Source organism: Nilaparvata lugens, chromosome 2 (assembly GCF_014356525.2).
Source record: "Nilaparvata lugens isolate BPH chromosome 2, ASM1435652v1, whole genome shotgun sequence".
Taxonomy (NCBI): Eukaryota; Metazoa; Arthropoda; class Insecta; order Hemiptera; family Delphacidae; genus Nilaparvata; species Nilaparvata lugens.
Window position 1 is genome coordinate 95581 of NC_052505.1, and position 17315 is coordinate 112895.

A 17315-nucleotide genomic window follows, 5' to 3' on the forward strand; every position below is an offset into this window, starting at 1 on the left:
TGACAACAATTTCATTTTCACATTTAAGCACGTTCTTACAGAACCCTGCTACTACTCTTCTACAATCTCCACTAGCATTGTACTTGAGTCCTTTAAATATAACGTTATTCCTCCTAGCCCAATCTTCAAGATTGGTAACTCTTTCATTCACTTGGCTGATTTCCTTTTTCAGATGGTGAACCTCCTTCTTGAGACTAATATTTTCCTCGACCAATCGTTGCATTTCCATGGTTAGATTTTCCAAATCTTCTTTTTTGCTAAGATCTGAAGTTTTTCATCGAGTAGCTTTCCCATAATGTCTGCCATGTTTCCGAGAATATCTTGGTTGTCAGTACCGGTATTTGAAGTTGTACGCTTTGCTGCGCTCTGCGAGGTTTCTGGTGGAGATTGCGAACGCTCACGTTTTTCCTTTCGAACTGGAGTAAGAAACTTGTCCATGCTTTGATTGGTTTTATCCGCCATTTATGTACTGTAAATATTTACACTTTCCTGTCCACTACTAAGTCACACGTTATACGAGTTAGAATAGTCTAATTCGGAAGCTTATTAAAACGGGAAAATTTTTCTATTAAGATGGAATTATCGTTGTGAGAGAAATAGCTTAGCTTTTTGACAATGTCCTGTCCTATTGCCCTATATATCGAGTGATAAGCTGCCGGCTGTTGAATTGATAGTCAGTCAGTCTTTTACACAAGCTATAGGTATTGGTGTAGTATATATATAATAGTGCTCCTACAGACTATGTCAATTTTCAATGAGTTTTGTATCAGAGCTTCCTGCCAACAAAGTCAATTGTTCCACTTAACTAAGTTGGAATACTTGCAGAGCGCCAGATTCAAAAGATCCAACACTGACACACTTGGGGATGATAAGACAGTATTTACACACTAATACAAGCACACCAATCAAGCGATAGAACTAATTTCGTCTTGTAGCTTGTTCGAATCACATTCGTGAAGCAGAGTACTAGCCAGACAAGAACTTTCTTTTCCTTAGAAAAAGTTGTACTCACGTGAGATCGCCTTAAATGAAACACTCAACTCACAAACGACACCTATACATCCAATAAGATGAAACACTTTGTACCAAAATTTTGAGTTATCAAATGCAATTTATTCTATCATAAGTAGGTAGTTTTCGGTTCCCATAAAGATAGTAAATTTATTCTTGTTCATTGGCAACTTGGCCAGCATTTCTAAAATCATTATAATTATGATCATCATCTTATTAAGTCCTCGATTCCCACGATCCCACTTGGAATTATCTATTCTCACGACAGATTTAGACGCCAGAAGTATGCTGAATCAATCCCATAATTCTAAACTTGCAAAAGGGAAATAACTTTTCTCTCCTAGTTTCCTTCTTGCTTGAACGTACTATCACCTTCCTTATTTACTGAGGAGAAAGAGAGTGGGCGAAGAGAAATTCACAGGCGATCGGGTAAATATTTTAAAGCATGATGGTAAAACTGATCAGTCTGGACGCCTCTGAAAACTAGGAGAGCGATCATTCTAATCCCAGCTGTCATAGTGTTAACTGTTTCTTGAGAGTTTCTTTCAATCTCCAGTAATGTTTTCGTTTGGGGGTACATTCTCATTCTCTCCAGGAGAATTCAATTGATTGTCCAAGTAAATCGGTCATCTTTTGAAGTAACTTAAAATTCAATTATTGTAATTTAGAAGTAAAGTCCCCCTTATAGAATATACTAATGTGATAGCTTGAATTAGGATGACGATTGATTCCCTCTATACTTCGGATCTTCAATACCCCTTTTGGGTGAGTATTTTTATTATTGTCATTGAATATAATTTATCATTTGTAGAGTGAAAGTTTTCGATTTATGTATGTTAATAATATTATTTCCTCATAGGAATCGGTGAATTGTATTTATTTGATGATCTACCTAGATCATCAATTGAATAAAATCCTATTAGATATTGGTAACTATTATGTTTCTAATTCTGTTGTAAATTTGTCATCAGGTTTCTGTATCGGGCCGAGAATTTCCATTGTAAAAGGGCCGGCGACTTCTTCCAACCATGGATGGAATCGTACGTCATTGAACGCTGATGAGGAGAGAACAAGACTAACTCCCTTTTGGATCTGTCGCCGCGACGCCTGATCATTCCTGGAGGACAACCAATCATCTTCACCCTTCATCCATCTCCGCCAGGGACTCCGGACATCGCGACGACAACTCTACAAGATGAGTACCTTATCTTTCCCCATCGGAATTCAATGTGTCCCTTAAATTTTGGTCTCTTAACCTAGCTCCGCAGTGCAGGCTGGATGCTAGTCTGACTCGGACTAGGCGCTGAGACAGCAAATAATAGCAGCGTTGGTGGGAATGCGAGCGGCCGCAGTAACGTCTTCCAACCAGCAATGTTCGGCGTAGTTCCGCCTAGTGGACAGACGAAAGATCAAACCAGCCGGTTATTTGATCCCTCCAGACAGGCTCAGCCAGGCAGCCGAGACAATAGAACAATGGAGTGACGGTCTTATTCGCGTTCATCAGCAGTTTTCTTTCTCATGATTATTTTGATTTTTGTGCCACCTATAATCAATAATAACTCCAGTCACCAGTAAAAAGTTTCCAGAAACGTGGTGAACTTCCATATTAATGACTTTTCATGATGATTTTCAATTATTTAAATACATTGTTAACATTCTGAGCCTACAGGCTAAACTTGGGGTCGCTGAGAACAAATCTGCAATCAGAATTTCTCTACCACAAAAAATAACGAAAAAACCCCAGCTGTTGATCTTCCAGCAACCGTTAACAGTCATCCTGCAATGCAGCCAAAATACCTCCAAGTCAGACACCCATCTCAAATGACAACAACGCCAAGCTGTGAGAAACCATCCTGCACTGCGGCGCTAGGTTTAAAGACGTAAATGTAGTTAAATTTGGTCTCTTAAAGACGTAAATGTAGTTAAATTTGGTCTCTTAAGACAAACATGATCTTTAATTGAAGAAAGTATTCATTGTAAAGTGCTGTTTGAATTTAAATATTTAACATAGAGGCAATCAATCGTCAAATGATTTTTATTTCGGATTCATCACCACTGGAATAGCACTAGAAATTTCACTAACCCCTCCACCATCAGGGTCTCGCACGATTTCCAAACTTAATTATAGTTGTCTGAGAATTTAGGTTCTCAAAAGACACTATAACTTTTACGCAACAGCACGAATATAAATTACCAAAATTCACAGAGCCAACAATCTCTGTAACCATCAACAACAAGTCAGGCTTGCCAACCTTGTCACCATTGAACGGTTTCTTGCAGGCTTCACAGTTGGTGGCAGCATTGTGTCTTGCTTTCTCCCTAACTGTCAGTGGAAGCATCTTTATTTGTCGATGATTAATCGCCTCATCTAGATCTTTTGCTTACATTGTCAGAGTTTTGATGAAGTGTTTGGCTGCATCAGGTCCTCTATAGATGATTGGTTCCTGAGGGATGATGTTAGCAATTGTCAGCCATGATGGGAATAAGTTATTATCTCTGACAAAGTGAAGGCAATAATTCATTTCTATGTGACAGGGGATCACCTTGGTTGCCTTCCCAATCCATTGTTTGTCTTCCTCAGGCTTCTCCAGCAAACATCTGAATTCTGCATAGACCATCTATGGTAGCCTGAATTTTTTCAAGTGCTTCTCAAATTTTATTGTTGGTGAGCTGCCATCCTCCTCGAGTTGAGGCGTGATGATTCTACCAGTCTAGTCTTTCGCACAGTACTCCTTGTGATCTTCATCCTCTGCCCCCATTATTCTTGATGGTATAGTGTTTAAAGCACCTATGACCAATGATGAAATTTTCATGATGCTTTGTGAGCTGAGATCTTACAAGTTTTCCAAAGTTCTTTATGAAACAGTGATGGCTGTTGAGATCTCACTCTTCTCCTTCTTCTCGAAGAGTGGTGGTGGTGGTGGCTTCACTGATGTCTTGAGTGGTGATAGCTTCACTGCTGGCCTGAGTGGTGGTGGCTTCACTACCATCATTGTCATGGAGGAGAAGTCGATCGAAATGATCTTTCTTGATTTCTTTTACAAAATGTCTTGGATAAATTATACACTTTGATTCAAGACCATACATATTGACTGTAACACTTGGATTATCTTATCTTTCTCGAACCAGTCAATTTGGCTGATGCTTGTGAAGGAGGATATTCCATTGAAATTATATTTTTCAACAAACTGATCATACCTATTGTTAACACGTTAAGGATGTGCTCCTTGCACATGTTTAGCAAGGATTGCCCACTTAAAACATTGTTGATCATAACTCTTTGGGTTTATGATGGCTTTTCTTGCTGCAATTTTGGGCAGCCTGTCAATGTGGGAGGATCCTCAAAGCGGTTTATGCTTGCTTATGCTGAGAATTTAGGTTCTCGGAAGACACTATAAAATTGGTAGCAGAGCGTGGTTCATTAGTGGATTTTCTGGTTCTGTTTTTGTGTTGGAATTGGAAATTTAAATTTGGAATGGGAAAATTGAATTCTGATGGAATATTATTAAATTAATGAGATTTTGAAGTGATTTAATGAGTAGCAGGTTCCAGACTAACAGGTTACATTAATTTATCTAAAGTAGGAAAAATTTTAGTGATATCGAATTATCAAGCTTTTCAATTGTGTAGAAGTAATAAGTATCAATAATTAGTAGATTTAATAATAATAATTATAATAGGATAACATGGCGGTTACACTGGAGATAGTGAAAACAGCATTTACAAGTAACCATGTAATTAATTCATTTTTGTCTCATAAAATTAACCCAGATGTATCAGTAAAAGATGAACTTCTGTTTGAATTGGAAATCCTAGGTTTAGATAGATCGGAAATGCAAAGTCAGACAGTTTATTGTCTGAGAGCTTTGTTTAGACAAAAGATTGCTGACCTCACTGAACGTAGACAAGTGTCCTATGAAACGAAAAGGAAAACGAAAACTTAAGATCTCAAAGCACAATAAAATAAATTAGCTGTCGAATTCTATATTTATTGGAAGAACTTGAATCAATGTCGGAACTGACTAGAAAAGAAATTGTGAAATTTGAATTGAAGACTCTTCATTTCATTTCAGTGATTGAACAATCTTTGAAAGCCTTTCCAACAATAACACCAGATGAACAAGGAAAATCAATGACCTTGTTGTATGAAATGATAAATATGTTGCTTTCTATCATTGCTCGTACTGTAGATTTGCAAAGTAAAGAGTTAAGAGTAGGCCTCCTTCTCCAGCTAATATGAAATCGCCTAGTGCATTCTCATTTCCAAATACATCAAATATTTAGTTTCAAATCAACCAGGTACAAGTAAACTATTGATCACTTTGAACAATTAATTACGACATAGCAGTCAGGTATTTATAAATAAAAGCTATCAGCTTCTACTTACATTAGTGTAGCGCTTTCGGACACTAGTTCCTTCATCAACACTGGCTGTCACTTCCGTTGTTGAATACATGTGGTTATTAAGCAGCGTGGGTTGTGGGAGTGGCGGGAATTTTTGAACTGTTGGCGGCGGGGGTGGCGGGAATGTTTGAATTTGTGGATTATTGGAGTAGGAGGTTGAAGAGGCTGTGTGATTTGAAGTTGGTTTGCTCATTAAGGATGTTGTGGGGGTCTCTTTTAGTGTGTTTGTATATTTCAAATTGTTCCAAGGTGTTTAGTTCAGGTCCTTTGTTTCTGATGTGTAGAATTTTTAAATTTGTGGCTATGTCTGTGTAGGTGTGATTGTTTCCTATCAAGTGGGTGGCAAATGCTGATTCGGGGTTGTTTATGTGTTCTTTGAATCTTTTTTCAAATGAACGGCCGCTGTGCCCAAGGTAGTATTTTTGGCAATTTGAACAGTTGAGTTTGTATACCCCTGGGTTTTCATATAGGTTTTGTTTCTGTTCTCTTGTGGTTAGTAGGTTTTTGATTTTGTTTTTTGTTTGGAATGCTATCTTGAATCCTGCCTTTTTGAAGTTCTTTGCTCAAAGAACTCAAAGTCCAACAGTTTAGCAAAGAACTTCAAAAAGGCAGGATTCAAGATAGCATTCCAAACAAAAAACAAAATCAAAAACCTACTAACCACAAGAGAACAGAAACAAAACCTATATGAAAACCCAGGGGTATACAAACTCAACTGTTCAAATTGCCAAAAATACTACCTTGGGCACATTTTCTCCAGTCGTATCTACTATATTAAGTGGTCTGAGTCCTCACGAAAGGTCAAGGTTAATTTTCATGAACAAACCTACAACTCTAGCCCAATAAGATGAAATCTGTATCCAGGCACAAAATTCACATTTTGCAGACATCGAGAGAGATGCTTTCTATAGGACTAATAGGGATATTAACAATACACCTCAATTTGAAAAGAGACCCATGAACAACTATCCCAAAAGAGGATACAGGCAGGGATTTTTATGCTATAAATGCAATGGACCCAATCACATTGCAAGAAATTGCACTAAGAATTCAAACTCCAACCTAGCCTCATCAACAAAAAAAACTTAGTGTTGAAAGTGAATAAAGTATAAAAACAATCAAAATTGAAATCATTGAGAAAAAAAATTTCTAATTCTAAGAAACGTTTCATTCAAAATTTTCAAAGAAAATCTGAGAATAAAGTGTGTGGGATGATTTATTCTAACAAAGCTCTTCCCTTTGTACCAGCTAATTTCAATAATGGTGAAACTACATACCAATGTCTAGTTGACTCTGGTTCAGCGTTTTCAATAATAAAAGCCTCCTCACTTCAGGAAATAATTAGCAGTAATAAACTTAAAGAAATTGAGATCATTGAAGATCAAGTTATTTGTTCGACTGCAAACTCTTCTAAATTAGTTATGAATATGTCGTGCATTTTTAAAATTAAAATAGAAATATTAGTAGTGTAAGAGTGTATGTTCAGAATGATTTTTTGCGACTTTTCCCCCCCTCCCACTGCCATCACACCCATCCAACGTACTGTGGAGAAGAAGAATGAGAAATTCAAGACTCTCCTACTGACAGATAGAGGGAGAAGTAGTGGAAAGGAGAAGTGTGTCTAACTGCCAGATTTAAGTGAAACGATATAATAGCAACCTTCCAAAGAAAGGAAGAAGTATGAGAACAGAGAAGAAGAGGGAGAAGTAGTTGCTACATATAGTAAATGTACATTATTTGTGGTAAAGTTTTTAAAGGATCAGACATAAGAAAAAACCATGAAGCTTCACACCTACTAATTTATACAATTTTTTGCATCACCAAAATTGAGAAGATGGAGCATCAGAGTTGAAGCAAAATTAGACACAGTGAAGTTGCAGTGGAGTAAAGATGCAGTATATTAGTTGCAGCTAAATAAAGAAAGCAGCATACTACTTGATTGTAGAATGTGAACATACCCATATTTGCAGATAGCAATATAGATGGAATTTTAATGATAGTACTTGAGCAAAGTGCACAATTGATAAAAGTGAATGTACATAATTACATTGAAGTGTAACAAAAAATCAGTGGTTCTGTTGATACACATGTTTACTGAGATGCAGTAACAAGAAAGATTTTCATCTCGAGAGATGTTCAATTAAATAGAAGAAATGTGGCTGTAAAAGTTCAAATCCGTATATAGACAGATTGTTAAATGTAGAAAATACAAATGATTGAAAATCACAGATGCAAAGACGCAAAGAAGCAAAGATGATGAATGAGAGAGCACAAGAAGATCAATCATAATATTCTAGAGGAACATCAAGAAAAATTATAAGATCTCTATTCATGGAGTGTGAGCATGAGGAGAAAAGAATAATATTATAATTTTTCATTTTGATATGACAGTGAATGACCACTTATTTAGAGATAAGGCAGAACGAGGAAAGAGATAGCACAGACAAGTTATTCTGAGAAAGTACTTGAAGGTGATTGTTAAAAATGAAAAGCAAGAAGATTATTTGAGTAACAAATTAAGACTGGTCTTTGCTTATGTAGTCATATTATGGAAGTAGATTTAGACAGAACAACGGATGAGGAACTTTTTCCACCAAAGGAAAAATGAAAGCTATTGATTATAGTTATATTTGAGTAATTATGCAAGTAGGTATTTAGATAAGTGTAAGAGACATGTAATGTAGGGATGGGTATCGAAAGACAAAACATCGATGTTTTTTTCATCCTAACATCGATAAGTGAAAAACATCAAACAGTAAACATTGATGTTTTTGAACATCGATGTATTTAAACATCGTTTATCGCCCTACATTTGTTTTTATGGATGATACTATTAGTCCAGTCAATATAGACATGAAAAAGGGGGTGTGCTTGCAATTTATATTGTAGTTCTGATTTTTCAATATATTATTTGGGTACATAAGAGAAGTCCAGAACCAATTTCTTCATGCGAGATATCCTTGTGCTAGATACAGGATACCCAAAAACCTCGTATTTTCTGCTCATTTTCCAGTTTTCAGCTATTTCTACCAAATATCTCCCAGATTATATAGTTCTGAAAAAAATGAGATGACTCGGAACTCTCTATCTCCAATGAGTACTTTGTTATGATTTTTCAAAAATGAGTAAAATTTGAAGAAAAAATCGATTCTGATGAATTTTAGTTTTTAATCAACAATATCTTCCGATTGTTACAATTTAGATTATATTTCAAAATTTCTCTAGGCGTATTTTTGTGCTGTACAATCTGAGATCAGGTAGAGCGCTCTATGTCAAATAGATTTCCAGGTACACCTGACAACAATGCTCCTTGTATTGTGGAAAACACATAATTTTCAGCTTCAACCATCAACACCATCTACTTTGTCCTCACATTGATATTTCGCACAATGACATAAGTTCATGGGTAAGAATCACCCGTTAGATGCACTTAATTTCAGTATTTCCCAGTAGAGGCACGCTTAAGGACACCTCAAGAAACTCTCTCTCTCTCTCTCATATGCAAGTGTAGTGAGAGACAACCTTGGAAGATATGCTCCAATTCTTCTCTCAGTCAGACATTAGCACGTTTTACTTCAGACAGCTTCCAAGGACAACATCATCATCATGAATCTCTAAGATATAAGAGCCCAATTCAACTTATACTGACAGATTAAAGTGAATCAATCCCAGACTAGTATAGATAAGAAACTCTTTTGTAGATGTGCTAAAACCCTATTACTCTTTAAGTTTCTCGTTCTAGAAGTAGAGAGTTAGTGGCAAGGATGTTTTAAATATTCTTTCCAGAGAATACAAAGCTCCACCAATTCATGTTGATGCATCACAATATTAGTTACAGCTATTGAAACTGCTTTTTTCATATCATATTCACTTCAAAAAAAAATTTCTTAGTCTATATTATGTAAATTCATTTATAATTTGCTTTATTGTATATAAGTGTAAAAAACCAGTGTATATTGTAATCTACACGAATATAGCACGCAATCAATCTCTCACCAGCTTTATTCTCAGATAAAAACATGCAAGTAAGGATTTTCTGTTTTTGTTGAGAAGTTTGATGAAATTCTATAGCAACGATCAAAACTTTCCTTGTCTGACAACTCAAGAGTTCTGCTCAGTTCACAGCAGGTACACATGTACACTTCTAATTGCTTAGTAGATACTTAGAAGTAAGAATATTGAAGGTTTATTGGAATGAGGAATCATTCATGTATATACTTGAAATTTATTTACATAATTCACTACAAATATCCAACATTTTCTCTTTGATGATGACCCACAGACAGATTATGTGCTTGATAATAACAATGATGATCACATATATCATTCAAATTTAGTGTGCTTGAAAAAAATGTCTTTTAGATGTTTCACCAGTCAATGATTTTCACAAGTACAATTACACTTCCACAGACAATGCTCCAATCCATGCAGCTTTCTAAACTCAGCTCCAACTCAGGATCTGCACTCAAGCACTTTGTTGGATCCATCACAAACGAATGAAGGAACTATACATTATGTCGGTACTAATATAGAGAAATTAAATGGCTCCTGCCCCTTTCCACCAATGCAACATACACGAGCAGTATGATATCTCAGTGCTTGTATACAATAAGCACATTGAATTACTTGTCTGTTATAGAAAAAGCCATATCTTGCAAAGTTTATCTTCTCTGTATTTGAATAGAATTCACATTTTTTCATCCTAAGCATTCTATTGTTTTCGCACATGAAATTTGGAGACAAGTCTTTCATTATCAATGAATGATAATGAAGCGCAGCATAGAGGGCACATCGCCCACTCAGAATGTGATGATGAATTTCACAGGCATTATAACACCATGAACTTGTGAAGTAGTTGAAATTTGGTTTCTCAATTTCATCCGGTAAACAACATACGTTTTTGTGTAACCTTCTAAGAAACTTAGCTTTCTCTGTACCTTTTGTGTAGATTTTATCATATCCTTCAAGATAAGATATCAATAATTCGTCTGTATAAATAAAATGACCATCTTTCCAGTGTATTTTGTGATAATTGTTCTCTGCCCATGTTGCTTGCTTACGCAATTCAGCATTCAATTCCGACTTTGCAAATGGTGACTTGAAATGAAACACAACGAAGCTATTTACCTAATTATTTACGATCATGATTTCTTTCAAAATAATCTGATTGAAATCCCCCTTGAACCAATGCATGTCGACTGTTGCAAATTTTTTACAGTAGAGAGTTTCTTCCTCCTCTTGTGCTGTTTTGTCCTCCTCCATCATCCTCCCTTGTCCTCCGTTCTCCTCCTCCTTTGTCCTCCTTTGTCCTCCGTTCTCCTCCTCCTTCATCCTCCTTTGTCCTCTGTTCTCCTCCTCCTTCTCCTGTGGTTTAGGCATACTACATCTTGAGTGATAGTAGAAGAAGTCTTCCTTGACATCAAGATCACACTGTGTCCCAATAGACCGTGTTTTCTTCTCAGAATCAGGAGACGTTATAGATGTTAACTGATCAAAGCTGAAACCTCAAAAGAGTAGAATTTGAAAAATGCAATACCTAGATAGTTTGCGCTCTATCGAGAAATTACTGAACTTCCTTCACCATGGAAGTAAGAGGACTACACATTTTCAAACATGAATCTTATCTTGTCAGTGTTTTTTATCTGTTCTATCATCAATGGAATAACACATTTGAATATTTAACCAACCTAATGAATTACAGTAGCAAAATTGATGCATTTCATTTATTTACAATATTGCACACATACACTTATATGTTTTGATCTTTCTTTGTCAATCCTGTTCTAACCCTGTCTCGTCTGCAGAATCTCGTAAAAAATTCCAGATAAGTTGATTCGATTGTTCTTCTGTTGAATGAGCATTTTTTTCTATGATAACCTTCTTAATTCTATTGATAGACTGTACAAGAATTGCACACTAACATCTCCATGACCCTGGGATATCACCATTCCCCCAGAATTTCTCATATGATGTACCATATAAATCACAAACATAATATGATCATATCCTTTACTGAACCAAAAACCTAATTTTTCATAATCTATCACAAAAGTTAAATATTGTAGATTTGTCCATCCTTTTTCTGCTAAACGCTGCAATATATCTAGGTGCATGTCCAAGAGTTCACTTAATTTATATCGATAACTCATTTGTCCTAAAGGAACAGAATGTTATTCACTTAATTGATTAAAATGTCTATCTATAATGAATTGAACGCACAAATCTGAAGACTTTAACTCAGACTCCACTGATGTCGCACCAAACACATTATCTGTCTTAGTACAGTAGCTTGATGTTGTATCGCCAAAGACAAGATCACTACTGACAGATTACCTTGCTGTAGCTTATTATTATTATGAAAAACACACTCTAGCGATAATTTATTGTACTTCTCTTAGCAAGCACTTTACTACAAAGTTGATATTATGTTCTAATCAAAAGGGAATACAATTTTCTATCATCAATAGAGACTTGTCAAGAATGTTGTAATAATTTTTGTAGAAATTGCAAAGAATTGCACATTCATAAATCTATCTCTTAGACTAACATCGGGAGAAGTTATAATACTATAATATAAACACTATAATATGATATAGTGTATATAGTAATATATATGTGTATAGTGTAATATAATATATACTATGATATACTATAACACTTGATATAGAATAATGTTTGATTTTTTACTAGCAAGGATTCCTGCAACAATTGTGGTTTATCCCAATTCCTAATAATCTTATTTAAATAATCTTATTTCGTACATTTTGTATATATTGCAATATTCTTCTACATTTTTTCAAAGCAATATGGAAAAGTAATAGCATATCATAAAGAGAAGAACAAATACTATTCTCCAGATGATTATCTCCGTTGCACACAGATAAAAATTGATTGTTGCTAACACTAGGGTATTTTCACTTGCGGAAAGATACAATAAGTTGAGGTGAGCATATGCATACCACAAATATTCTATTTGAGCTCATGCAGCGCATCATTCCATTCTACAGAGTGAGAGTTCACTTTCATCAAGATAATTCTTCAATATTCATTTTTATATTGTTGACTAATCATTCAATTAATGACATCATCTACTAGCTATGATAAATCACTCAGACAGAATATTATTTTTCTTCCCACAGAAAACTAGCTATTTTCCATTAAACATTATAGCTGCTGAATCTATCCAACAGTTGAGCTGTCTTGACTGCTCAGTCTGTTCAAAGCAAGCTTCTCCTGACATTGAGTTGCTGATTAACCACCAGAACAAGGTAAGGATTAGGATGAAATATTTAATATAATTATTAAAAATCACTATATATACATTTATTTAGACGCACAAGATTTTTCTAAGCAATTCACAAATAGTAATAGTAGATGATAGTAGATGAACAAACACTAGTTTCACAATAGTTACTCAATTTATACTAATTTCAGATCAGTGAATTTGTTAGTCTAACAAAAATCATGAACTATTACAGTTTTCATTCGAATCTCATTAGTCAACTTATTAGGAAGAAAAAAAATCTTCTCACTTTGTCCTTACAAATAGAAATAAGAATCGTTATTTGGGATAAAGTTATTCGGGATAATGTGAATCTTTTTGGAAGAAATAATCACCACTGGAGAGATGTAGGAATGATTGCATTGAAACATTGCTGAAGCGTTTTTTCCAAAATTTGAATCAACATCTAAGAGGAGTGAGAACATGCAAGTTTGGTTTTGTTAAATATTATCGTACACACAAAAAAAGAATCTTTTCACAACAGAGATTGTTTTAGGAGAGGACTGCACAAGTTGTACTGATAACACATTTAGTAAGCATCAGGCTGTAGTCACTACATGACTATGTGTTTTTATCAAACATTTTTTTCACAGATTTCGATGAAACATTTAACTTGGATGAATCACTCGATATTTTCGATGTATTTTCATTACTTCTAGTTTCTGATAATTGTTTCTTCTCTGCTTTTTCTATATATACATTATAAATCATCGCATATTGTACACCTTCAATTGTAGATAGCTGCACTAAGAAACACTTAGCTTGTTCCTCCCCTTTCAGTCTCAATCCTCCCTCACAATGATAAAACACTTTTTTCCTGTATAGATGAATCCTACCTCACTGAGTAAGTTTGATGGAAATGGACCTATGTAGCAAAGGACTCGAGACTTGTGAGTAGAGAATTTGAGGTAAACAGATGATTGCATTTTCAAAATATTAAGTTTCTCTATGATTCCAACAATATCAGTACATTCTCCATTATCTCTTCTTAGCATTACATCGTATTTAAGGTTGTAATCTCGATTGCTATCTACATTAGATATAGTTACATTTCCAATGGATAGTTTACAGCAAGGTGATGATCACGTTGGATTAGACTCCAACCAACACTGCAGAACGTGCACCGCACTATATCATTCATTTTTGTGGAGTAAAACCATAGGCTAACCATTTCAGAAACACTTATAAATGGTACTCACCAACATTCAAATGTTTTCACGTTTAAATTTTGTTTTCCGCACACTATACGTTCTTGATTCTTCACAATTCATTCTTACACAAAACTTTTCAAATATAAAACACAATTTCAAATATCAATTTTAAGCTAGACAAACACTAAATCATCATTCAAGGATTAGCCTATTCCAATATCCATTTCATCATCGGTTGAGTGACGTCTCTTCTCCCACCTGGTGCCAAGATTGAATTGGAAGTGTATTTGTTAGCATACGAAGTAGATGGCTGGACAATCTTCTCTACTTTCTTTCAATATTTGCAATAAAGACGCTACATTCAGTTTGGTTCTTATTACTTCGTTTCTTATGTAGTCCAACTTAGTGTAACATTTAACTGCTCGAAGGAAACTCATTTCGGCTGCTTGCAAATACAGTTCCATAAGCTATTATTGGTACAGCAATTAGTCTGTAGAGCTTCATCTGACCGGCTTGTCTTGTATAAACTCTTCATTATATGCAGATGATACTGTTAAACACAGAAGACCAACTTCAATTTGCACTTTTCATGTTGAATACAAACTTTTTAACAAAAACAGAAAATCCTCACTTGCATATTTTTATCCGAGAATAAAGCTGGTGAGAGATTGATTGAGTGCTTTATTCGTGTAGATTACAATATATACAGGTTTTTTACACTTATATACAAAACAGCAAATTATAAATGAATTTACATAATATAGACTAAGAAAATATTTTTTGAAGTGCATATGATATGAAAAAAGCAGTTGTCAATAGCTGTAGCTAATATTGTTATGCATCAACATGAATTGGTGGCGCTTTGTATTCTTTTCATTCTTTGGAAAGGATATTTAAAACATCCTTGCCACTAACTCTCTACCTCTAGAACGAGAAACTTAGAGAGTAATAGGGTTTTAGCACATCTACAAAAGAGTTTCTTATCTATACTAGTCTGGGATTGCTTCTCTCCCATGAGTCAGTGATTGATTCACTTTAATCTGTCAGTATAAGTTGAATTGGGTTCTTATATCTTAGAGATTCATGATGCTGATGTTGTCCTGATGCTGTCTGAAGTAAAACGTGCTAATGTTTGACTGAGAGAAGAATTGGAGCATATCTTCCAAGGTTGTCTCTCACTACACTTGCATATGAGAGAGAGAGAGTTTCTTGTTGTGTTCTACCAGTACATAGAGTCAAATATGGTCATATATCTCTTGATTTCAATTTCATTTGATCTGATTGCAAAGAATATTAAAATTTCGATATAGTTAGCAATAACAAAAATAGAGTAATAAAGCTTCACCACATCGGGATTAGCAGATTATCAACAGAATCTCAAGGTGAGTTTTCTTATTTCTTGCTTTCATATTGCAGATTCAAACAGTGATTCAACAAGTTAATATGCAAGTAATGTGCATAACTATTAACTGAATCAGTAATTTCCAACTCTTGTAATGTGAACAGATCTATAAGAATAATTTATCAAATAGTTCCATCAAATAACTAACACCAACCTTTGATTTGCTGTGTCCTCCTTCTCCTCCTCCTACTCCTCCTCCTCCTCCACCACCTCCTCCTCCTCCTCCTCCTCCTCCTCCTCCTCCTCCTCCTCATCCTCATCCTCCTCCTCCTCCTCCTCTTCCTCCTCCTCCTTATCCTCCACTCTAACTCTGCTGATTGCTTCTCATGTTATCAGATCATGAAATCATGATGAAAAACAACTCAGTGTTTGATCTCTTTTTTAAGTTGAGTGGATTTTGGAGCATATGCTGTGAGTAAGAATAACATTCTCTCCCACTAGTAATTTACGATCTACACAGAAACGTTTTCACTCTATTTGTTATGCATCATGACAAGACTTCTGTTATCTTTCAGATAATATACTTGCATATCCAAGGTTGAATTTATGCTCAGATCGCACATGCACTGAGTCAACATAAATGTGTAGTTTTCCTAATATTTCTGATAAAGGAAGAAGCAAAAGCTCGCAAAATCATTCAAGATTCGGTAATCCGCAGGTTCTTCCTTTTGAATTGAAATTTTCCTATAGGTTGACTCCCATCTCTTTCCATTATTCCTCTTCCATAATGTCATTCAACTAATATTATTTGTTAGCTCATTCTAATTATCGTATTCTAACGAATAGAGTGAGAGTGAAAACGACAAGTGTAGAATAAATAACAGTTTTCGCCAAAACAAACAAAAAGAGAAATTTACTCCTGGTGTTCTCATAATCGATTGTTTTTCAGAATTAAAGAAGGTAACAGTATACACTGAATTCAAACGCAGCAGATTGCATCAGCTTATAGAGAGAGAAACAAGCATACGCTCAGCTGAGAAAAGAGTTTATCATCTTAGAGGTAAGCAAACCGCAATAACAGTGCTTGTGAAAAGTTTTTTGGATCAATCACATGGTGAGGAGGGATTACAAACATCAAAGACTGAAAGCTCTGCATTTTGTGAAAATTGTATGTGTGTGTGTTTTTATGCTCTAACACATAATATAACCGTGAGAGCACTGGAATGTTCGAAATTCATTTATTGACCTCGTGAAGAACGCAGTAATCATTGATATGGATTTGTTTTGCAACAATGATTCTAACCTGTGTCAGCAACAAGCCTTGTCACATATCTGATGAATCGCATAGTATCTATCTTAGAAAATTCAATTTTAGAAATTCGTTACAGAAAATAAAGTTCCTGTTTGTCAAAACAGTGGAGGAAAAACTATACTATATGCTTTTGCATTTGTTTTCATGAGTTTACTACTGTCAAAGGTGTAAACTTGAGTTCAAAGTGTTAGCAATGCTATTTTCTAAATAAGTCACTTGACTGATACTATTACATCAGTTTCTCTTTCCTCATGCATGTATCTTTTCACCCAGCTTGATTCTAATTTTATAAATCTATGTTTGGTTTCTCAAAGTCTCTCTTGTTAGTGTATGGCTTCCAAACTATGAAATATCACACTTTTCTTCTCCTCCAAAATGAAGAAATTATCCAACACTGTGAGTGAGAGTATTGTACAACAGCTAAAGCCAATGAAATTATAGTGTTTTTTCACTCTAACTTTGAGTGTGGGCTAAGAGTAGTGAGATGAAAAAGCTATTCATACTAATCTGGAGAGTGATCATTTACTGTAATCTAATTCATGTTGAAAAATGTACATCTAACTAGACATATAAGTCTTCTCATAACTAACCAAATCCCTAGAAATATTTATTGTTTAACAAAGGATGCTGACAACAAAAAATTCGTACCAAAAATATTCTATTGCTTGAAGCAAAGTGTTAAGTTTACTCAAGCAAAGAGTATGTTACTCACATCATATTGTAATTTTAATTTTCCAGCATTGTGGTGTTATTACAGTATTCCATAAAAGGTTTTCCATGCTTGTGACGGAAACTCAATTGATAGAAAATCTA

At 35.0% G+C, this 17315-nt stretch overlaps 1 protein-coding gene across 2 annotated transcripts in view; it reads left to right on the forward strand.

The window, feature by feature from the left end:
- The first annotated feature begins 1435 nt into the window (after positions 1-1435).
- Positions 1436-17315, forward strand: part of LOC120349936 — a 71955-nt gene continuing 56075 nt past the window's right edge. Inside the window, exons 1-2 of one of the 2 annotated variants that reach the window (XR_005570526.1) lie at positions 1436-1776; positions 1983-2288. The gene's annotated coding sequence lies outside the window, so the exon portion shown is untranslated. Of the gene's footprint in view, positions 1777-1982; positions 2289-17315 lie in introns of those variants that run through there. The other variant, XM_039421504.1, reaches the window with a different exon arrangement.